This window comes from Macrobrachium nipponense, chromosome 26 (genome assembly GCF_015104395.2).
Source record: "Macrobrachium nipponense isolate FS-2020 chromosome 26, ASM1510439v2, whole genome shotgun sequence".
In the NCBI taxonomy this organism is placed as follows: Eukaryota; Metazoa; Arthropoda; class Malacostraca; order Decapoda; family Palaemonidae; genus Macrobrachium; species Macrobrachium nipponense.
In genome coordinates this window covers 21,687,809-21,712,808 of record NC_087215.1, presented here as the reverse complement: position 1 = coordinate 21,712,808, position 25,000 = coordinate 21,687,809, and the positions used below count along the sequence as shown (strand labels likewise).

Genomic DNA, 25,000 nt, shown 5'->3' with positions numbered 1-25,000 from the left:
GTAAGAGCAAATTTAACGTGTATGAATGCATGTATGAAGGATTTAAATGTATGTATCTTATAAGAGCAGCAAGAAGAGGCATTAAAAATTATGTGTATATGTATATAGTATGTATGAAGAAAAATGATGAAAGATGAAATTTTATATACACCAATTCATGCGTATGTACTGAAGGATTTAACAATTTCGGAAATTTAGGAAATGTATTTTTCTTTTTCGCCTTCCACTTTTATTTTAAATATATCAGAATCAGTTGAGGGTCGTATCCCCCCCCCCCCCCCCCCCCCCCCCCCCCCCCCACCCCCCCCCCGCCTTCACCGCCCACCCCGTGTGTTTCATGTTGACCTTCAAAATACAGCACAGACACTTCATGCATATCATGTATGAACCCCGCAGGGAGGGGGGCGGTTGGGTAGTGCTGCCAGTGCACATTATGCAGTGCACTGTAGGCATTACTTAAGGTTCTTTGCAGCGTGCCTTCGGCCCCTAGCTGCAACCCCTTTCGTTCCTTTTACTGTATCTCCTTTCATATTCTCTCTCTTCCATCTTATTTTACACCCTCTCATAACAGCGAGGTTTTCCTCCTTTTACACCTTTCAGACTTTTTACTGTCAATTTCCGTTTCAGCGCGGATTGACCTTACAGGTCCCTGTGCTTGGCCTTTGGCCTCAATTCTATATGCAATTCAGTTCAGTCATGTATGAAATGTATGTATGTGAGTAAGCACTCTGCTGCAAACCTCCCCTGTCGGAGATTACAAGTGTACGATGACAACTTGTCCTGCGCTGATAGCAATTTATCGGACAGCGTAACTCATGAACGCTATAAATACTCTCTTGCAACTCTCATGCGCGCGGACGGCGGTGCATCAGGACATAAACTAAATGCTTTCACCTCCTGAGCGTTTATAGGAGACTGTGTCACATTGCCGGGGTGGCAGAGAACGGCGATACCTCCTCCATCAAAGGAATTCTTATTAGTTTCCTGTTAAAGAAAACGATTGACATGGCCTTGTCTGTCCGTCCGCACTTTTTCATGCCCGCCCTCAAATCTTGAGAACTACCGAGGCTAGAGGGCTGCAAATTGGTATGTTGATCATCCACCCTCCAATCATCAAACATGCAAAATTACAGCCCTCTAGCCACAGTAGTGTTTACTTTATTTAAGGTTAAAGTCATCCATGATTGTGCGTCTGGCAACGCTATAGGACAAGCCATCACCGGGTCGTGGCTGAAAGTTTTATTTGGCCGCGTTCATACAGCATTAAACACTGAACAGAAGGCTCTCTTTGGCGCATTTTTTTACTTGTTTTATCAGGGACCCTCCTGAACCGAAGCTGCCGCCTGCGTTGCTTCCATATGAACAGAGCTTTCTGCAATAACTTCAGTTTGACTTTCTGCAATAACTTCAGTTTGACACGAGGCTTAAGATAAAACTGTTTTCCCCTTAATGTTTTATTTGTTTAATCTGTGAAGTAAACATTTTCGGTTTTCAGGGTCTGCTTGCCAGCATTCTTGCATGTCGTCTTATGAAAACGTTTATTGTTTTTAGAACTCTTCTAGACCAGTTTGTAACTCGCACACCTGTTCGAGCGCCTCAGTGGCGTGATCGGTAAGGTCTTGGCCTGCCACCTCGGTGGCCGCGAGTTCGATTCTCGGCATTCCACTGAGGGGTTAGATATGTGTATTTCTGGTGATAGAAATTTCACTCTCGACGTGGTTCGGAAGTCACGTGGAGCCGTTTTCGTCCCGTTGCTGCGGATAACCACTGGTTCATGCAACGTAAAAAAGAAAAACAACCATGCAAACAAACTTATGTTTCGTGTACCTGCTTTAAAAGTCTATGTAGAAAATGGATATTTCCTGAAACTACCCGTAAAAATCTTATTTTCAGTTTATACACATCAACATAATATTTGATCTAGCACGAGTATTAGAAGTTGTTTTTATACATTCCGTAAGAGACAGATCTTTCAAATTATAGCTGATGAGTCAGAGGGTTTCATTCTTGTATCTTGGAAAACTGCGAGTGAGCAGTGCGTCCGATTTCTTAATGGTAGGTTGCCAGGGTGCGACATAATTCCCCGATCATGTAGTTGACTAAGAATGTAATATTTGACCCATTCGATACTTGTATCTTTTGATATTTGTAGTATCGACATTCAACTTCTCTCTCGGTAATAAAGTTGCAATGTTTCATATTTGTACGACGGTTGGACATTTTTTTTAATAAAAAAAAAAAATCCCACCAGCTGTATGCAGGTTTTTCCATTACGTTTAACACTCAAAACTGCAACATTTTAGCTTACTTTTCAACTTGCATATATTTTGTAACAAAATAGTTTGTCACCCTCAGTCGAACAGATCCAGATTTTTTCTTTTTCATTTTTGCCCAAACACACACACACACACAAAAGTTGGTAGAATAGTCATATACAAAGGATGGGAGACTGAGAGACGCAATTGCAAACAATCTAAGTTCATAGGATGAGAGAGAGAGAGAGAGAGAGAGAGAGAGCGGCAAGTCATCCAAATCATATCAGGTGCCATCATTAGGTTGACAGCCTTCATTACTGGCCTTTCCTGACAGCCTTTGACCTTAGCCGTAGATGTCTGGTATTGGGTCTCTCTCTCTCTCTCTCTCTCTCTCTCTCTCTCTCTCTCGATATTGATTGTCCTACAGGATTCCTATACGGGTGTCCTGTGGCTTCTTCTTCTTCACTGGGGTGGAAGCGAAAAGCCACTCTAGGTAAATGTGAATGGGGACAACAATAAGGGCTGCCAGAGCCCCCCCGCATCCCTCCTCCTCAACCCCCCCCCTTCCCGCCCGACCCCCTACGCCCCATTTTTTCCCTTTTATGCAACTTCAAATTCCAAATGTCAAAGCGGAAGCCGTATGTTATTTTTTTCTCTCCATCATAAATATTGGGCTGCTGCAAATACTACTATTACTACTACTACTACTAATACTACAACTACTACTAGTAGTTGCTTTTGTTTTTTGTTGTAGTAATCATGTTGATGTCAGTTTTCATAAGAATTATGATAAATAAGGAGCTTTTTATTGGTATTCGGAATAAATTCAGCTTTTATGGTATTACCTGCCTGGTGGTGATGTCTGTTTGTCAGTAAGTGTCATACTCTATTCATCTTGATATTTTTATTGTTTTTTTTTAGTTCTTTTATATTATCTGCAATTTTCATCTCCCTTGATGGAAGTCATGTTTCGGCTGTTTGTTGTAATGATATATATTTTATATTTTACAACTTTCACTTTCGCTGAATTTAAGTCACGTTTATTTCTGTGACAGTTCAATTTATGATCTCGCCCTTTGCCTCTGTTCAGTATCTAACGTTCGTCAGAACGTGGGTGTGGGTTGCTCCTCCTCCTCCTCCCTCCTCCTCCTCCTCCTCCCCTTTCGGCCTGGATGCTAAATTTCGGCCACAGGATATGAAATGTCTATTCCAAGCATACAGAATTCGATTTCCTCCTGAGCGTGTCGCGACAAACCGTCGCATCCACAAGGTTAACGAGTATTTGATTAAGGGCGGGCGCGTTTTGTTGGCCCATGCTCTGGGATTCGCGGGCGAATTGGTCGGGTTTCCCAATCAGTGAGAATTCGCTCTCTCTGATAGACGACGCAGCGTGCTTTAGATAGAATTCTGCAGATGCATTCTGCCTGTTTACCGGGATGGATTGCTGGTATAGCATATTCACATAAACCGTGCATTTGATGTCTAGGCCAGTCCCTTGCGACGCTCCTGATTGGCTGCTGATAAGCCAGGACTTTCAACTTCCAGTCTCTCACGAGAGAGTTCACATAGGCAAGATGCATGTTCCATCTCTTCCGAGGGATAGTTTTGAAAGACGTATCCCTCAGAAGTGGAACATACACCCTGCCTATGTGAACTCTCTCGAGAGACTGAGAGTTTCCAGTCCTGTGATTCGCTTATCAACAGCCAATCAGGAGCGTCATATGGGACTGGCCTAGACATCAGATGCACTGTTGATATAAATCTACTATAGTAATGCACTCTGTAGGTAGTAAGACTTGTAGAATAACATAGGTATAGACAGGGTCAGAAAGACAGTATATAGCACAGTGATAGCATTGTGTATAAATGATAAGGTTTAATGGACGTGGATTGTAATTATAACAGTCTAGTTAGCCCGTCAATAATAATATTGACTGTGAATTGTAAGATAACGCTCGGCAGTGATCTTATACCTCCAGGAGAGATTTTGAGAAAATGAGGTAGTTTCTGGATAGCCATGATAGAATACAAATAGCTTTGTGACTTACACAAAGCCCCATAGATTATAGGAAGATTACGGATAGACTGAAAAACTTTTTTATCCGATACTTTATCCAGGACAATGTATTATCAGGACAGGCTATAAATAATGATTCAAGCTATAGATATTGGAACTATAGATGATAATGTAAGCAACAGAGAGCACGATAACTAGATGACGCAAACTATAGATAGTGCAGAAAACTCGGGTAATAATGTAAACAGTAGATAGTACTAGCAACAACACTAATCAATGTGAAACATAGATAGTAACTGTAAACAACAAGATAATATAGTCAAGAAAACTTAGTAATTACTGTAAACAGTAGATATTACTGCAAACAACACATAATAATGTAAACAGTAGATAGTACTGTAAACAACAGATAATAATAGTCAAGAAAACTTAGATAATAATGTAAACAGTAGATAGCACTGTAAACAACAGATAATAATGTAGACTTTAGACAGTGCGATAAACTATAGATAACAGGAAGATAGGAATGATATGATACTTAACAGAGAGAAAGATGAAACCATGGAAAGAGAAAAGAAAAGCAGCGATGTAGAGTTGTCTGTAGTTTCAACGATTGTTAAGACACCGTAAGTCTGCCTCATCACGTCCTGAGAATCATGAATAGCCTTTGTCAGGCTGACCCTGTCCTCCCTGATTGGCTCTGGCTGATTTATAAGGATGCATACACACACGTAATACTATATATAGTATATGTACGTATATGTACTATATACATATGTATTTACGTACATATACGTATGCGTATATTATATATGTATGAATACAAAGTTGTAAGAATAAACAATTTTAAAGGTGAAGAAATAAAATTAAAGCATGTTTGCATATCATATACATACATACCTACTTACATACATACATACATATATCTATAATATAGGGAAGCCAATAAAATAATTTTAAAAGGCCGAAAAAAATAGGGAAAAATAAAGCATTCTTTACCTTCTTCCCACACATACATATATACATATGTTAGTGTATGTATATTACGAGTATGATGTATTGTATTATATAGATATATGGGATAAAGTGGTAAAATCTTTTACATTTTTTACCCGTTATAAAATGGTTTTGTTGACTCGCATTGCTAACTTTTCGCCGGGGTCTCGGCGGATTTTCACCAAGCATGGTATTTGGACCGTGAATTTCATGTTATGAGGACGGACACTGAAACGAACGCTGTGAAATTCTTGACCATCGGGCGGGCAGCAAAGGTCACGACTGTTGGTGTGTGTGTGTGTGTGGTGTGTGTTGTTGTGTGTGTGTGTGAGTGTGTAGAGAGAGAGAGAGAGAGAGAGAGAGAGATAATTATGTTTGTCTTTTCATATCTATATATATATCTGTATATTATATATATATATATATATATATATATAATATATATATATATATATCTGTATATATATATATATATATATAATATATATATATATTGATATATATATATAATATATATATATATATATGTATGTATATATATATAGTATATATATATATATGTATGTATATATAATATATACACATATATACATATACTAATATACATATACATATATACATATACATATACATATACATACATACATACACACACACACACACACACCAGAAGAACAGAAAGAAAAATTTATAACATACAGGAACATTTCGCACGCAAAATACACACAATTCCAAAACACAAAGCAGCGCTGCTCTCCGTGAGTCAACTTTTCCAGCAGGTTTCCCAAAATATACTCGTTTGCGCTGGCCGCGTGGCTTTGATAGGGAAAGAAGACAAATGTCCTTTTTTCTGTAAACTGTTGATATGAGTGGCGTTCCTTTTCTTCTTCTTTGTTTTTCCTCGAAAGAGTTTCCGGCCTCTCTCACATGTCTGGAGGAGGATTTGATTCGATTCCCTTAATATGTGGGTCGTTTTATTTTTGGCTCGGCCTTTTCTCGAGAGAGAGAGAGAGAGAATGAAATTCCACTAACACCTATTGTGGATAGAATTATTCTCGGTTGCCTTTCCTTAACATTTTAGAGAGAGAGAGAGAGAGAGAGAGAGAGAGAGAGAGAGAGAGATGAGAGAGTGGGAGGTGAGGAGAGCCGCAGTAGAGAGAGAGAGAGAGAGAGAGAGAGGAGAGAGAGAGAAGAGAGAAAGACGAAATTAATCGGTCGAACTTTTAGAGAGAGAGAGAGAGAGAGAGAGAGAGAGAGAGAGAGAGTTTTGTAAACTTCCGCTATCATCTTTTGTGGATCATGTTATCCCTAATTGCCTATCCGTAAAATTTGAGAGAGAGAGAGAGAGAGAGAGAGAGAGAGAGAGAGAGAGAGAGAGAGAGAGAGAGAGAGAGAGTCCGTTTGTCGAAGAAACCGAACTCTTTCTCTTTAATGTTTGTCTTCTTTTGCCGATCGTCACTTCGTGGAAAGGTCCCATCTCGACAAAGAAATAACTTTTCCTGTCATTTATATTTAGATAAATATTTCTACAAAAATATAGTCTGTGATTTTTTGCGTCGAAAAAAGTAGTTCACTCGAAGATTATTTTTTTAAGCAAAAAAAATGTATTTCATACTTTTAGAGAACTTTATATATATTTTCATAACAGTGGAGTTTGTGACGATATATTTTATAATAATGGAATCTACGACGATGTATATTTTTATAGTAGTAGTTCTCTGTAGTACATACTCACAGGTTTTATATAAACATATTTATAGATTTTTAAGTGACTTTTTCCTTTAAGATTCCTTTTAATGATACGGTGTCAATAACCTCGTCGTTGCGACGCCAGTAAGAATTAACAAATCAATAAATCAAGAATATATGATGATATATATTTTTATAATGAATCTATGACGATATATAGTTTTATGAGAATGGAATCTATGACTATATTCAGTTATGGATTCTATGACGATATATATATTTATAATTATGAAATCTATGGCGACATATATTTTCATAGTTATGGAATCTATGACGATATATATTTTCATAGTTATGGAATCTATGACGATATATATTTTCATAGTTATGGAATCTACGACGATGTGTATTTTCATAACAATGAAATCTATGAACGATATATATTTTTAAAGTTATGGAATCCATGACAATATCTATTTTCATAGTTGTGGAATCTATGACGTTTTGAATTTTTCGTTTGATGGCATAAGTCATTTGCTTGAAGGGAATAACCGGTTATTTTAATTTCAATTTTCATGAAAGCGACACCTAATACGATTGAACCAAAGTACCATTTTTTTTTCTCTCAGTTAATGGAAAATGTGTTATTCAACGGAAAACTACTCTCCGTCTTTTCGATATATATATTTTGAAGTGAATGGCTTTCATGTCGATTGAGGTTATTTTTAGATTCTTGTTTCTGAGAAAAGTGGTGTACTTAGAAGATTACAACATTTTAAACTTTTATATTTTATAGAAACAGAGGAACACGATTTAAATTTTCTCTGGTTGTCTTTATTTTCTGAACGGAGTAAAGGTAAATGTTTGAGCACTAAGGTATTATATAAAGAAAGTAATATAAAATGTATTGTTATGGTTTGTAGTATTTTTTTTTTTTGTGTATAAATGATTACAGAAGTTAGGTATTCTTATATATATATATACTATATATATATATATATATATATATATATATATAATATATAATTATATATATATATATATCCTAAGGAGGTTGTATACGCTGTGGTTAGACCCGTGATAGTATGAAAATCATTTTGATAAATTTAATTGATTCGTTGGCAAATTGCCAAAATTAAGATTACGGACCAGAACCAAATTAGAATTATTTTAGAGGTTCTAATAATGAATGGAATTTTGGTTTGATTTGACAGGAACAAGAGAAAGGCAAATATTGCCAGATGAATCAAGTGTTTTGGAACCCATTGTTGTGGACGCTGATTTCCGTCAGTCCATTCTTACCTCATTGTCTTGCTACGTCTTACTTTATGCGAGTTATCTGTTCGTTTGTTTGTTTTTATTTTTTGTCCATGTGTCAAATTTCCAATTCCAGTTCGTTGGTTTGTCTTAAGTCAAGTGCCACATTAGCTTCTTGGTTTTTACATTTGTCGAAGAAGAACCTCTCGGGTTGTTTCATTGCTAGCCTTATCAGCTTCTTTTTCTTCTTTTTTGTCCTTTCGTTCTTCCTAAGCCACAAATCTATTCCAGTTCGTTCGTTATCTTCCTAGTCCAATTCCTTTTTGCTTGCCTTCTCTCCTCTGCTTGTCTAGTTTTCTTTCCTTTACTGTCCCCTTTCTTCATTTCGTTTTTTTTTGCATTGGTTTTCGTTCATTCATCCATTGTCCAGTTTCTTTTTTTTTTTCATTTTTCCTCCTTTTCTATCATTTCCTTTGTAAACTACTGGATATTTTCACTGGAAACATCGAATGATTTACAGTGACGAGTCAGGGACCTTTGCATTTGTACCCTAATACTTAACGCCCAGGTCGAAGGTATATATCTATAGATATATAATATATAATATATTATATATATATATTTATATGCATATTATATATATAAATATATATATATATATATATATATATATAATATATATATTTAAGCATTAAGCTACAAATGTCCTCTAGTGTCTAATTCGCTCTGCATCGGAATTAATATATTCTCATATACGTATGTTAACCGAAGGGGAATAATTTTTCTTTAGTTGAGAATTGGCGTTGGATAATATATATATATATATAGATATATATATCTATATATATATATATATATCTATATATATATATATATATATATAACTTTAAACCTGTAAACTCTTCTATCTTAGGATGAGAACTTTTGAATACCAGGAAAATTAATTAGTCCTCTTTTCTGGTGTTTTTTGTCACTTTTCTTTTGCCCCGTAGTATTTTTAGGTAATTTTTTTATTGTCCCTTGATCCGCTTTTGATTTTTCACCAGGTTTTTTTTTTTTTTTTCCTTCTTCTTCTCTTGTTTTTCAGGACGTCCATCCATAGGCGCTTCTCTTGTTTTTCCTTCTGTCACATTTTTCCATTCTTTTTATTGCCTTTTTCACATTTTCTCCCCGTTTATCTTGTTCCCTCATTTTTTGTCTCAGATGGGCCCACTGAAATGAATGAATAATCAGGTTTGATAAGTGGAAGGAATACTTGGATTTGAGAAATTAGGAAAGGAATACTCGGATGTTGCGGAATTAAGGTTTTGCCAAGTTTTAAATGTAAAGAAATACGTAAAGTTAAAGAAGTTAAGGAACACCCATGTTTGAGAAATGAAGGCATAATCTTTAGGTCTCAAGTTAAGATTATAGCTTCTGAAGAATTCAAAATGACTGATGGCCAAAATTATGATTTCCTAAGTATTCAAAATGGCTGATGGCCAAAATTATAGCTTCATGAAGATAAAAAATTACTGATGGCCAAATTATAGCTTCCTAAGGATTCAAAATGACTGATGGCCAAACTTATATCTTCCTAAGGATTCACAATGACTGCTGCTGACCAAAATTATAGCTTCCTTAGGATTCAAAATGACTGATTGCCAAAATTATGACTTCCTTAGGATTCAAAATGATTGATGACCCTTACAAAAGCGAACCCAATTATTACTGGGAATTCTTACGAAAGCAGCTGGAGGTTAAATTTGTCATGAGATTGATTGATTGTAAGTTATCTGCTGTTACTGGTCACATATAACCCTGTGTTATTTAAGGTTTTAGCTCACGTGCAAACGACTCTTGGTCATCCGATACTTTTTACCTAAATAATGTTGTTTCCCTTTGAAGATTAATCTGGGACCTTTCGTGGGGCAATTGAAGAAGAATCTCAGTGGATTGCTCGTAGTAGTGTTACCAGCTGCTATCTTTATTGTAGAAACGTTTGTAGTTTTTGATGACGATATACAGGTATATTGTACTTGCTGGCTACGACATTTAAAAGTTTGTCTACACATTATTAGATTTTCGTGTTTTAAAAAAATGCGTTATTTCATATCCACATTCATGTAATTTAATTTTGTTTAACCTCTGGCAGCAGTTAATTACAATTATAGGACATATTTCTACAAAATAAGGTACATTTCTGGAAGCAAATTCTCTAAAGTGTTGTTTTTTTATAGCTTAGTAAACTTGGTTAAATTAGATTTTTTTATTGGTACAGCATTTTTAATATTATTAAGCACTATTTCTATTTAATTTAACATTTTAATATCCCTCTTTATATTATCATATTTGACATAGCCGCACACCTTACAATTAAAGGTTGTATTTTCAGAGTATCGTTGATGCCTGGGTATATTGATTCTTATTTCCTGCGTCCTTCTATCATTCTTCACAGTAACTCGAGAATGCTGTCTAAACTTCTATTTCTATTCCAGGGCAAGTTGCTGTGACGGCAACACAGTTGACCAAGGTAAGAACTGCAATTGAATTCTGTTCTTGTAGGATTAGAGGTTGCTTGGAAGTCTGCTTATTGACTAGGCTGTAATTCGCTGCATGACGTCAGGGCCAGGTCAGTATTACAGAGACCAGATGATGTTGACTGTAGTTTTAGAAAGCAAAAGTTCAAAGTTCAATTAAATGATGACTCAGTTTCGTGACGCATGTTGGTGTCGGTCTGACACAGATTAGATACTGCCGAATCATTTGGTGTCATGATTGACTGATGACTTCATTTTTGTGGAGATTAGTTTAGTTCATTGCCTGATAACATAATTGGTTAGTAAATGATTTTGTGATTTACTCATTCAGTAAGTTTTAAGACAATTTTACCCATCATATTTATCGATTTTTTTATATCAATCATTGATGTCGATTTTTAACCCCGTCATTACTTGTGATTTTTGTAATAACAGGCAGTTTTTTTTCGACCCACCAGCATGTCGAATGTTTTTAAACCCCTCATTGCTGTCGTAATTTTTCAATTCTTGCAAGTCGATTTCTTTTACCAGCCATTGCTGTCGAATGTTTTTAACCCATCATTGCTGTCGATTTTTCAATTAATTCTTGCAGTCGATTTCTTTTACCAAGCATTGCTGTCGAATATTTTTTTTTATCAATATTACTTCGAATGCACCAATCGTGGAAACTACTCCTTCTCTTCGTATGTAGATTTCACATACTTCGTAGCCTGTGAAGAACTAGTCATTTTCCACTGTCGAGATTGCATATAATTCAAGGGGAAACCTCTCTCTCTCTCTCTCTCTCTCTCTCTCTCTCTCTCTCTCTCTCTCTCTCTCTCTCTCTTTTTAGTGGGAAGCTACCTTTTATTTCTATGGGGCAATTTTCTTTTATTACGTTAGGGGAACTTGTTTCATTTCAGTGGCTGGCTTGCTTTGATTTCAGATGGACCCCTCTAGTGTTATAATGAAATAAAATCCTTTGAATCCGTCATCATAGATGCCAGGCACACACACACACATATATATATAGTATATATATATATATATATATATATATTATATATATATGTATGTAGTATATATATATATATATATATATATATATATATATATATATATATATATATATATATATATATATATAGTATGTATATATATATATATATATATCATATATATATATATATATATATATATATATATATATATATATATATATATGTGTGTGTGTGTGTGTGTGTGTGTGTGTGTGTGTGTGTGTGCGTGCGCGCGCGTGTGCAGTTGTAATAGCCACACAATGCCCTCTTAACATCTCGAATTCTTAACACTTTTTGGATACGCCGTAGATCCAAACAATGCAACAGAGATGGAACAATTCTGTCAGTTCGGCGACAAATGACCTTCTTTCAGATTACTCGGGGTGCGGGTTCGATTCCCGCCACCAGCATCAGAACTGCTTCATATTTCTTGCATTCGGATCTAAGGCTTTGTAGTGACAAGCTTATCGGAAAGTGTGTGTGTGTGTGTGTGTGTGTGAAGAATTCGAGAAGTTAGCAGGGCATTGTGGCTATTACAATTGCCGATGTATCTGGTAAAAAGTGACCAGTAGATTATATATTGTGTATGTATGTATGTATGTATGTATGACGTACAGAGCCGAAAATGACTAGTTATTTGATGGCACAATTACTTGAACGCATTACGACATCACATCCTGCTCATAATTTGCCCACGCGCCATTTGCCTGAATATCACATACTCCGCAAACTGCCTTTTCTTCTCTTGTCTGTGGGCGACAGGGTCAGATTCTCTCTCTCTCTCTCTCTCTCTCTCTCTCTCTCTCTCTCTCTTTCTTTTGATGACAGGGGGTTCAGGTGGTTGATAAATGGCGCTCGGGTAATCACCTGTTGTTCAGGCATTTCGATCATGACACCTTTACAGTTTTTGAAACAGCAGTGACTGAATGATAATAATATTAACAGTTATTATTATCAATATTATTATTATTATTATTATTATTATTATTATTATTATTGGTAGTAGTAGTAGTAGTGTAATATATTATTATTATTATTATTATTATTATTATTATTATTATTATTATTATTATTATGGAGCTAATAAAATCTTCGATGTCTAATATCTACTTTTGACATGAGACCATCAGCAATAAGCAAGCTCTTATCACATGTCATCTTTGGGCCAGATTTGTCGATATTGCAAAAATACTCATCACTCTTCCGTCACGGGTCCTATTTGGTCTGTAGACAATAATAATAATAAAAAAAACTAGCCGGGTACTTGTAATGTCCACTGTGATAAAATAGTAATTTCGAACTCTTATTTTAAGTTATTCAATGGCCACTTTGGACACCTCACTAACACAGCTGTGGTCGGTATTGCGTGAGGAATGTGGGTGTTGCGCAGTTCTAAATTCATATTTATTGTGATATTAAAAGACTAGCGTTTTTTTTTCCAATTTTTTTTCCAATTTCCGCTCTCCTCTCTCTCGTCTCTCTTATCTCTCTCTCTCTCTCTCTCTCTCTCTCTCTCTCTCTCCTTCCTTTACTGCTGCTTGGAATGGTTTTGTGGGAATTATGTTAGGTTTACTGAACAGTATAGTGTGCATGTTGACGAGATACCAATGTTAAGCTTATTGTACATTGACTGGAAAACGCACTGTAAAGTTGATTAAATACCAGTGTTAAACTTATTGATGTTAAGCGTATTGTACATTTACTGAAAAATGTACTGGTGAAGTTGATTAGATACCAGTGTTTAATTAAGCTTAGTGGTCAACATGTGTGATTACAGTAATTGTTCATGTATAAACCGTTGTCAATATCATTGTCAAGAATTATATGACGGGTATTATACCACATTCCTTGGTATCTTTCACGGCAATTGAGTAATTAGTGGAAATATTGTTGATAGTTATTCGAAAGTTTTATGGAAAGGTCATTTGAGTTTATCGTAAAACTACTGTAGAATTTATGGTTGGACTAATTTGAAATTTATTGCAGCAATTTCGTCGCTGTTATTATTCAATAAACTGCGCGTTTTTGCACGACTTTTTGTCCCGACGTCCATGGAAATATTCATGATGAGACGTACTGGAAAGGTAATTTGAGTTTATCGTAAGACTGCAGTAGATTTCATGGTAGGAATAATTTAGAATATATTGCATAAATCATGCACGATTCTTCGCCCGACTTCCATAGCAATATCTGTGCTGAGAAGTTGCAGCCGTTGCTTTTGATAAGAGCACTTACTTCAAATATCCTTCCCCAACCCCCACCCCGCCCCCTTTTTTTTAAGCTCTGGCGTAAATTTATCGAGAAGGGCGAACGTGGAAATCGGAACGTATTTATTTAACGACCATGCGGGCGCCACGGACGAGTTTCCTCCTTAATGTTGGTGGTAAGACTTCCGTATGGAAGGCCTCCGCTGTTGTTTGTTTATTCATGTCGTTTTCGTTCTTTCCTGATATTTCGCTCGAATTTTCATTTGATGTTTATGCGAGCGAGCGTCTGTATTAAGTGTGATTTTTCATATAATCATTAGTGCAATAGTGTATACTTTCAGGCAATATTGGCAGGCTGATTTTTTTTGCATACACACGAATGCCTACAATAAACCTTCAATCATTTTTTTTTTCCAAAACTAAATACTTTATGAAAAATGGAAAAATGACTGCATTCTTTTTCATAATAATTAGTGCAAAAGTGTATACGTTCAGGCGTTATTGGCAGCTTGAAATACACACACACACACACACACACACACACACACACACACATATCATATATATATATATATATATATATATAATACATATCTATATATATATATATATATATAGGAAGTTGTTTTTGTATGTTTTGCCGCTATGCAATCATAACACACTCGTCTATTCTGCGGTTGCCAACACCTGTAATTGAATAGCTGGAACAGAGAGCGATCTGTTTGTATTGGAAACAGTTTCTGTAGGATGCTCAATAAAAGCCAAGGAAATGCTCTGTAATCCCTCGTCATTATGGCGGTGCTTCTGCCTTACGGCCCTCATTCCCCTCCCGCCGTAAATATCCACTATACTCGCTTCATTTACATGGACTCTCTCTCTCTCTCTCTCTCTCTCTCTCTCAACTCTCTCTCTCTCTTCTCTCTCTCTCTCTCTCTCTCTCTTAGCAGTTTTTACTTGCCACCTTTTGTTCTCATTACGTCTGCATCGTTTTCTTCAATATTTGTCAACCTCCCCTTCTTTGTCATCGTTTCGTTTATCATCGTCGTCCTGCGTCGCCTCCTCTTCTTCCTCCTCTCCATATTCCTCCCTTTCTTTTTCCCTTTTCATCACTCTGCCTCTTCTTCATTTTCCTTGCTACTCTTTATATATGTGTTTTTCTCTGTTCCATTTCATCATTCTATTACGTCATCGGTTTAACCTCCTTTTTATCAACGCTGCCAACGTATTTTTCTCTTCTCCTCCTCCTCTTTCTCCTCCTCTTCCTCTTCTTCATTTTTTTTTTTGCTACTCTATATTTGTATTTTGCTTTATTCCATCTCGTCATTCTCTTACGTAATCGGTTTAGCCTCTTCCATCAACGCTGCCAATGTATTCTCTTCCTCCTCCTCCTCCTCCTCCTCCCTCCTGGCATAACTAAATTAACCTCCTCCTCCTCGTCCTCCTCCAAATAGCAGTTCCATTCAATCCATTCTTTATTTTCTCCCTCCCACCTCCGAGCTGTTTCAGTCAAGAGGCAAATGGAATTTTGATCTTGAAATGAGAGAAAGTTAAAGGCTTGGGCTGGCTGTTTATGAATGGAATTGGCTCTCTCACTTTCTTATTTATTTATTTCTATGTTTCATCACCTATTTCTTTCTGTTCTCATTTTTTTATTGCTTTTTTTCGTTATTCGATTTTGTAAAAGTTAACTTCTATTTTACTGTAATCGGTTTATTTGTTTGTGTTTTGAGGAGGAGATAAGTGTACAGAAATATATATAGAATTATGTATCTAAATTCTGTTTCAGTTTTAGTAAAATTTAGAGAGAGAGAGAGAGAGAGAGAGAGAGAGAGAGAGAGAGAGAGAGAGAGAGAGAGAGAGAAATGAGGCTATTGCATTCTTTTGAAGCGTGAAAATTTCATCTGTTGAACTGCATTCATGCAGTTCCTCTTGTTTCCATGCTGAGAGAGAAGAGAGAGAGAGAGAGAGAGAGAGAGAGAGAGAGAGAGAGATGAAAGTCATTCAGTAGACACGAAATATACGTTTGCATGTCAAGGCCAGGTGGGCCAACTCTGCCGAAATCCATTCTTTCCGGTCGGGAAGAAGAATCAGCTGTTGACTGTCGTGATTAAATCCAGGTCGCCTCTCTCTCGTGGCTAAAAATAAACTTTGAATTATACAAACGCCACAAAATTCTTTCGGGTTTTGGAAAAAGAAACCCACGAAATTGCTGAGTATAACCCAGTCACGTGCCCCAGTGGCGTGGTCGGTATGGTGTTGGCGTGCCACCTCGGTGGCCGCAAGTTCGATTCTCGGGCGTTACACAGAGGGGTGAGAGATGTGTATTTCTGGTGATAGAGGTTCACTCTCGACGTGGTTCGGAAGTCACGTAAAGCCGTTGGTCCCGTTGATGAATAACCACTGGTTCCATGCAACGTAAAAACACCATACAAACAAATATTTCAAGAGACCATAAAAACGCCAAAATATAGAGAAAATACTATATTTCCGAGACTGCTGTCTCCCTCTTCAGTCTCTGAAGTATAGTATTTTCTCTCTATATTTTGGCGTTTTTATGGGCTCCTTTTATTAGATGGAATTCTGTTTAACAGAACATTTTTACCAGTCATCTCAAGAGATGTGTAGGTCTCTTGAGGAAAGGCCACAGATAGGGCCTGAAAGTACTCGAGTGTTGAGTAAGATAATATGTAAATACTTAAAATTAACAAAGTTATACTCCACAGTCTTGTAGGTTTCTTTTTCCATCTTCTGAAGACAATTGACAGATTTTTTTTTTTTTTTTTTTTTTTTTTTTTTTTTTTTTCGGGTGTCCCCAAATTTCGAGGAGGGAGGCGGACGGGACTGGCATCCTAATGTCCCTCTGTAGCCCAGACTTGATTTTTCTTGTGATTAATTCTAAAAGGAATCGTCCCATGTTAATTTTTTTATTTTGATTAAAAAAACCAAAATGCTAACGATGTCATTATTTTGTTTTTACATATATAATTTTAGTAATTAAAGCCGGAATGGGAAAAAGCTTATAGGCATCCAGACGCCCCTTTGTAGCCCTGGCTTGATTTTTCTTCTGGACAAATTCTCAACACCACCTCCGAGTGGTTTAATTTATTATAACACATTCGGACGAGGTAGGCATTTCATATTTTTTACTCTTAACCTATTTTTAGAAAGGAAAGCAAGAAAGGTGAAAAAACAAACTTCGACTCCTTCCTGAAGAAGTGAAGGTCACTTCATTTCGAAGTTCGGTGAGTGGAGGAGAAACGAGCCGGAAGCAATTGCCGGTCCAGGTTTCTTCGGACGATAAAAAGAAAAAAAAAGAAGAGGTTTGGTTGAGTGTAATGGAAAGGATGCGATCTGCGATAAGCGAGTATACGTGGAGGGTCGCTGATTGATTGATTTATATTACCACGAACTGGCATTGCAGCAGCTGATTGATGACGCCGAAATGGCATCATTTTTACTGAAAAAAAAAACTCATGCTTACTTTCCCATCGTATAAAAGTCTACCAATCATATATAAAAATTGTTGCTCCATTAAGGACCACAGATTTTATAAATACAAATAGCAAAATTGCTTCAAGGGCAAATCGAAACTAAGAAATCTTCACGAACGATTAATGAGTTTCTTGTGATATGATACTTCAGAGCTCTGGTAATGCAATATGAGATACAACATATATGACATTAGCGTCTCAGTGGCGTGATCGGTATGGTCTTGGCCTGCCACCTCGCTGGCCGCGAGGTCGATTCTCGGGCATTCCACTGAGGGGTTACAGATGTGTATTTCTGGTGATAGAAGTTCACTCTCGATGTGGTTCGGAAGTCACGTAAAGCCGTTGGTCCCGTTGCTGGATAACCACTGGTTCCGTGAAACGTAAAAACACCATACCACCATACACACAGACAAACAAACAAATGTATATGACATAAAACAATTAAGAAATACGAGAAGTAATAGAAGATAATAAGCCGAGTGAAGAAGGTACATGAGAAAACGAAGGAAAAATATGACTATAAGATATATACTGTTCTCCTGATATGATATTCCTAATGAAAGACAATAATCACTTCGTCACCAAATGTCAGAACTGAATGGAATACTGGTCCCCTCATTCGTTGGGTTCATCCTGGGTGGGATAGATGAAAGCCAGTTGCTCAGGTGGGCGAAAGCTGTGAGGGAGGAAGCGAAAATAAAGTAAGGTGTTAAATAGAGTGGGGCAGACCATTTGGTCATTATTTTATGAACAGACAGACGGGCATAATTTAAACCAAACACGGCCTTTAAACGGGAGGTGTGTTCATTGAGCTATGCACCGATACCAGACTTAAACGCCCCTCAGAAAACGGCAGGCTAAATTATTTAGTGGAATGCAGAAGAATTGAATAACTTTTTATCTGGCATTTTTAGATTCTTGTAATTATTCGTAACGACTGTAAGTATTCAGAAAACGGCAAATTAAATTATTCAGTGGAATGCAGAAGAATCGAATAACGTTTTATCTGACAATTTTAAAGTCTTGTAATTATTCGTAACGACTGTAAATATTAACAGTCATTTCTGCCAGAGCTCTGATACTCGAGGGACAAATTAGCGTTCTATTGCTCATATATATTTCATGCCGATGAACAAACGCCCATTAAGGTCACTTAATTATTCAGCTAAGCTGAGGTCTTCATTGAGAGGAAGCGAATGTTTTTTAAAGGATTATTTGTTGTCTTTGTGCAATAGGATGCCGAACACTTAACTGCATGCTAAAGTTGCATGAAGGCAGTTTCATATACTAAAGCATTTTGAGTGAATATGTTTACAAAATAATCTTCCCCATGAAAATAGATTTTTTGATTAGTTGCAGCATAGCTTTCATGTGACAGATCTTAATTGCTTATTTCATGTTGATATAAGGAGCAGTTATTTCAAGCAAGTTATGATATGGAATATAGTGTATTTAAAGATCATAAGTGGTACCAGATACAGTGCTTACTCCATCTGGGCCACACTGGGTTTTATCGGCAAAACGCTGAGGTACCTCAAGGTCTAAAAATCGGACCTGGCTTGTTCACTGGTGAAGAGAGCAAGCGATCTAACCGCCAAGAGAGAGAGAGAGAGAGAGAGAGAGAGAGAGAGAGAGAGAGAGAGAGAGAGAGAGAGAGAGAGAGAGAGATGCCTAAAGTCTTCTAGTTAGAGAATCAATTAAAACTTTTCCAAAATTCAGGAATCCTCTTCTGTCAGAAGGTTTGAATTGGCTTCTTTTCCTTTTTATTCCATAGTCAAGTTTTGAATTGTTAAGAGCTTTGTAGAATGATTGAAGGCGCTATTAATTTTTGGTGTCACAGAATCAGCATCACATTGATATTGTCAGGTTTTATTCTCTTATCACTGAATAACACTGTAAAGTTAAGTCATTTCCTCGATTCTAGCAGATCATGAAGGGATTAATAATATAAAATCACAAGAATTTTCTCCCAAAAAAACAGATTTTATATATATATATATATATATATATATATATATATGTATATATATGTATATATATATATAATATAATATGTGCACATTGTGTGTATAGATATATATACATACTGGTGATAGGTGGTGATGTCGTTGTATTAGAAGAGGAAGATTGCAGGATGGGAGAAATGATATCCCGGGTCGTAGTTTACTCTGTTCACAATAGGCAATATGTATTAAATACAGGGAAAGCAGTATATGAATAGTAAAATATACGTTATTCCACACATACATATACATTTATATACGCGATATATACACATAAATATATGTTTATAATTATGCAAATAGATATACATATATATATATGCGTATGTATATATATATATATATATATATATATATATATATATATAATATATATATATATATATATATATATATGATTGAACAGAGAGACAGCTTTACAATTTTTTCTGAATCGCAGAAGTGGTATTCCCCCTTTTTCGGGTCGAATTCGCAACATCCAGGAAAATGCAATTATAGGCCCGGGTTGCGATGTCGTTTACACACGCATGATAACCTTTTGAGAGAGAGAGAGAGAGAGAGAGAGAGAGAGAGAGAGAGAGAGAGAGAGAGAGAGAAACCAAACTTTTTCAGTCGGTGAAATCAACCGCTCTGCCGGAAATTCTTTTTGACTTATATTCCCTGTGCATTTCATATGTAAGTTATTCATAATCGTGTAATAGTTTTTTTGCGTAAACTAGACACATCTTTTTATGTGACATTAAAAAGTGCATGCTACAATCAGGTATGTTTTTTCTCTAACTCGTTTATATGTTAAAGTTTATGTATGCACGCATACACAAACATATGGGACGTACAACCATACTATATATATCATAAATATATGTATACATATATATGCATATATATCTATATTATATATATATATATTATATATATATATATATATATATATTTATTTATATATATATTTATATATATATATATATATATTATAATATATATATATATATATATATATATTTTATATATATATTATATATTATTTATTATAGATGAATGACTTTTACTGTAATACAAAAGTATAATGTGACGGTAAAAGGTCCATTAAAACACTGTTTGAACGTTGCAGCCATATATTTCGAGCACTTCCTTCTGTGTTCCTAATCAGTATACAAATGCAAATGTTTGTGTGGAGAACGCAGAGGATTTTATTTTTTATTTATTTATTTATTTATTTTTTACTGTATTCAGAGTTACTCAAACAGTTGGCCAGGCACAAGGACCCTCTTGCCGCCTCACGCGAAAGTATAGAGGCGCGAACCTCAGCGACTTGATTGGTTGTAATCTCCCCATCCTTGATGGAATTTCCGAACTCATTTAAACACTGGCCGAGTCAATACGCTGACATTTCGGGAAATGTAATTTCGCGTCAGAATTAGGATCCGCTCCGCCTGCGTTGGCGACGCGCGTACCACCTATAGCTACGCGTTCGGTGGTAAATTGAGTATATAGTAATTTGACGCGAACTGATGAATTGATTGTGTTAAGACCTCGGCCCTGATTCGTGTTTTGTTGTTACGGTTTTCGGGCGGATATGTGCTTTGCTGCTGGGTCCTCCTGGGATGTTAGTTTGTGATTTTACGACAATAATGTGGGATGTGGCCTATGTTGATTATGTGGTTTTCCCACCTAAGTACGAGACCTTACATGATGTTAAACTACTTCGTTTGTTACTTTGCATAAGTATGTGGTTTTGTCACATACTAAGTATGCGATCTTTCGTGGTGTAAGACTCTTGAAGGGATGTTGTTATGTGATTTTGTAACAATACCATGCGATGTTGCCTATGTTAAGTAGCTATGTGGTTTTACCACATAATAAACGAGATCTTGCCTGATGGAAAGCTAGTTGGTATGTGATTTTGCACAAGTAGTAAGTATTTGGTTTTATTACATAAGTGTGCGATCTTCCGTGATGTCAGACTCTTAATATGTGATTTTGCATAAAGTAAGATTTATGGCATTTGTGATTTTGCCTTTTGTAACGGCTATTAGCAGGCGATTGGGCATTGTTTAAATATTCTATTTTATATTGTGATTAAATCTTGAATGTCAATAGATTTTAAAATCCTGAAGTGCAACGTCCTTGATATTTACTAGTGTACTATTGTTATCCTGTTTATATTGGGATAATTATACTAATTGTATTGTAATCATTTAATAGATATATACTTATTTTAAGAATCTTGAAACGCCCTTGATTTGATACGCTGTATTTCTTAATCTGTAATAATTAGATAGATATTTAGTTAATGTAGCTTGTGGTCCTTAAACCCAGAGTAATTGTTCACAATAAAAATGCTTCTGTAATTAGAGTGAAAATGAATACTTGAAGCTTTAGAATATGAATTTTAAGAGTTGCCGTCATAAAGTAAACATCTGCTTTCCTAATTAGAGGAGACACTGGTAATAATGATGACTGATGAGTATTGATTTTTGGTTTTGTTGAATAATCGTAATTTTTTCTTTGTAAAGCAATATAGAAATTATAATGAATTGCGGTGTAATCGTTCGTGGTAATTGAAGCGTGCTATTTGTTAATGAGATGTTTATATTGCATTTGAGATAAACGTACAGAGAGAGAGAGAGAGAGAGAGAGAGAGAGAGAGAGAGAGAGAATGTAGGCGCAGGAGAGAATGACGATACCCCTTAAGATCACTGTGTTGCATCAAATAGATCAAGGCAGAAGATGTCTTTGTCCTTAATATCATTTTAGATGTAATTATGACGAGAGCCTATAGGGTGATATCCTGGCATTAACGTCATCATTATTTCCCCGTAGGCGGTAGTGCCGTCAGTGCACCTCATGCGGTGCACTGTAGGCATTACTTTAAAGTTCTTTGCGGCGTGCCTTCAGCTCCTAACTGAAACCCCTGTTCGTTCCTTTTACTGTACCTCCTTGTTGAGGTCTTCAAGAATGATAAATATAGGTTTTTGAGAATGGAAAAAACAGATTTTTAAGAATGGTGAAAAGAATTTAGAATCTAGGAATGATAAAAAGTTTTCTTTTTAAATGATAAACACGTTTTTCAGAACGATAAAAGTTTTTTATGAATGTGTAAAAACATTTTTATGAATGATAAAAAAGTTTTTAAGAATGATGAAAATATGTTTATGAATGGTGAAAAGGTTTTTAAGAATGATGAAAATATACTTATAAATGATAATAAGTTTTTAAGAATGATAACAATATTTTTTAATTGGTGAAAAGGTTTTTAAGAAGTATAGAAATATATTCATGAATTGTGATAAGGTTTTTAAGAATGATGAAAATATATTTATGAATAATGAAAAGGCTTTTAAGAATGATGAAAATATATTTATGAATAGTAAAAAGGTTTTTAAGAATGATGAAAATATATTTATGAATTAACAAAAATTGTTTAAGAATGATAAACAGATTTTTAAGAATGATAAACATTTTTATGAATGATATACAAGTTTTGAAGAATGGTATATGAATGATAAAGAGTTATCATAAAAAGATTTTTTAAGAGTCATAAGCAGGTTTTGAAGAATATGAAATCGTTCATGAATAACATCATGGAAGTCTGTGAACAGCCAAGGAGGCCTCTTGGCATCCGGTGAACCACCTAATCTCGCATTTCCTGCCTCGTTATCGCCACTCCTTTCAGGATAGCAGGATTAAGTGACGGTGTCTTTTCCTCTCTGCTTTTCCTGACTCCATAACCTTTACTTCTTTCAGGAGGGAGAGGGAGAGAGGCATGGGCCAGCGTAGGAGGTGAGTGCCGTCAGTGTACCTCATGGAGCGCACTGTAGGTACTGCTAAAGGGTGTTTGGAGCGTTCCCTCGGCTCCTGGTTGAGTCGGCTTTTTTAGACTTCTTGACCTCCGTTCCCGCTTCCTCTTCTCAGTTTTGCTGTTCAACCTCTCTTACTATTAATTCAAATACAACTGTGGGGGTTTTCATCTCAGTTCCTCGTTGGACGAGTCAGTTACGTGCTCGGCTACCGATCTCGGGGTCCGGGTTCGATTCAACAATCTACCAAGGCGGAATCAGAGAAATTTATTTCTGATGATGGAAATTCATGTCTCGATGTGGTTCGGATCCCACAATAAGCTGTAGGTCCCGTTGCTAAGTAACCAATTGGTTCTTATCCACGTAAAAATATCTAATCCTTCGGGCCAGCCCTAGGAGAGATGTTAATCAGCTCAATGGTCTGGTAAAATTAAGATATACTTAACTTTATACGTACTTAATACGTCATCTCCTGTATTGCTGGACCGGTTTATCTTGCTGTCCAACCGCTCCAACTTTCTGCTCACTGTCTTGAGCGCCGAGTGGTCCGAAAGTGCCCTGTAGTGCTTAGCTGGAAAGCCTAAATCCCAAATCCAATCAATTTAGGAGTTGGCCCCTTTGCCTCCTTAGCGGTTGAGCCCTGACTCTTTCCCTTCCTTTTCATTTATTGGCCGAGCTCGTCGAACTTTTCCTTTACCCTCTCCCCTCCCTTTCCCTAACCACCCTCTCCCCCCCCTCCCCCCCCCCCCCCCCCCCCCCCCGCCACACACACACACACACAAAAAATGCGGAAGTGAGGCCAAATTCGCTTAACATTTTCCGCGCATAAATACGGAGGAAACATTATTGAATTTGCAAAGCGCGGATTCCGCTGTCTTCATGTTTATTACGAGAACCCGGAGCTGGGAATAAAATTTCCGTCGTGGCCGACAAGATATTAGGTCATTATTTCCAAGATATTCCGGGAATCCAGCTCGTCGTTGGCTTCTCTCTTCGCCTGCTGTGTTATTTTTGGCCCGATTTATTATGGGGCGCCTTGGGAATGTTCTGAATTTTCTTTTCGTTCTTTCGGGCGGTTTAATTTTTTTTTTTGTACACATATTTATATAGTGAGAGATCACACACACACACACACACACACACACACACACACACACACACACACACACACACACACACACACACACACGATTTTTTCTACCTGTCTCCATTCGGTACCCTGGGTTCATTGACTCTTCTTAAAAAAAAAAACGAAAAAAAAAAAAATAGTAACCGGAAGTGCCTGCAAAATCGAAAACAAAGCCGCGATTCAAAAAAGAAAAAAATAGAAAAAAGAAAAATACTATAAAACTCCATTAGGTTCTAAGACCCTCGTAATAACTCCTCCACTCTGACTCACCAGCAGAAGATGAACCCGTTTGACATTCGTCGCGTGTCGCTCAATCGCCCTTTCCCAGTGCTACTATGCTTTTCACACTTCCTGGATGCTGCGATTATTTTCGTCGAACGTTTGTTTGAACATAGTAATAAGAACAAGGTTGTATTACAGGGCTAAAGCAGGTCTTGAGTTTTCAGTACGCCTGTTGTATATATAAGCAATCCTTGCTGTTGTATGGAACACTTTAATGGAGATATTCAATTGTTGAATGAGCACCTGCCATATTTGTCAGTAGAGATATATTTGCAATATAATATATCTTTTACCACTATCAGTATGCCAAGCATCTATTAAATTGTTCGCCCTCTC

The 25,000-nt window shown here is 36.5% G+C and overlaps 1 protein-coding gene across 2 annotated transcripts in view; it reads left to right on the top strand.

Annotated features, from left to right (window-relative positions):
- Window positions 1-25,000, top strand: part of LOC135200052 (forkhead box protein G1-like) — a 315,222-nt gene that overhangs the window by 105,733 nt on the left and 184,489 nt on the right. For both annotated transcript variants that reach the window (XM_064228300.1, XM_064228299.1), the window contains one exon: window positions 10,692-10,726. The gene's annotated coding sequence lies outside the window, so the exon portion shown is untranslated. The remainder of the gene's footprint in view (window positions 1-10,691; window positions 10,727-25,000) is intronic.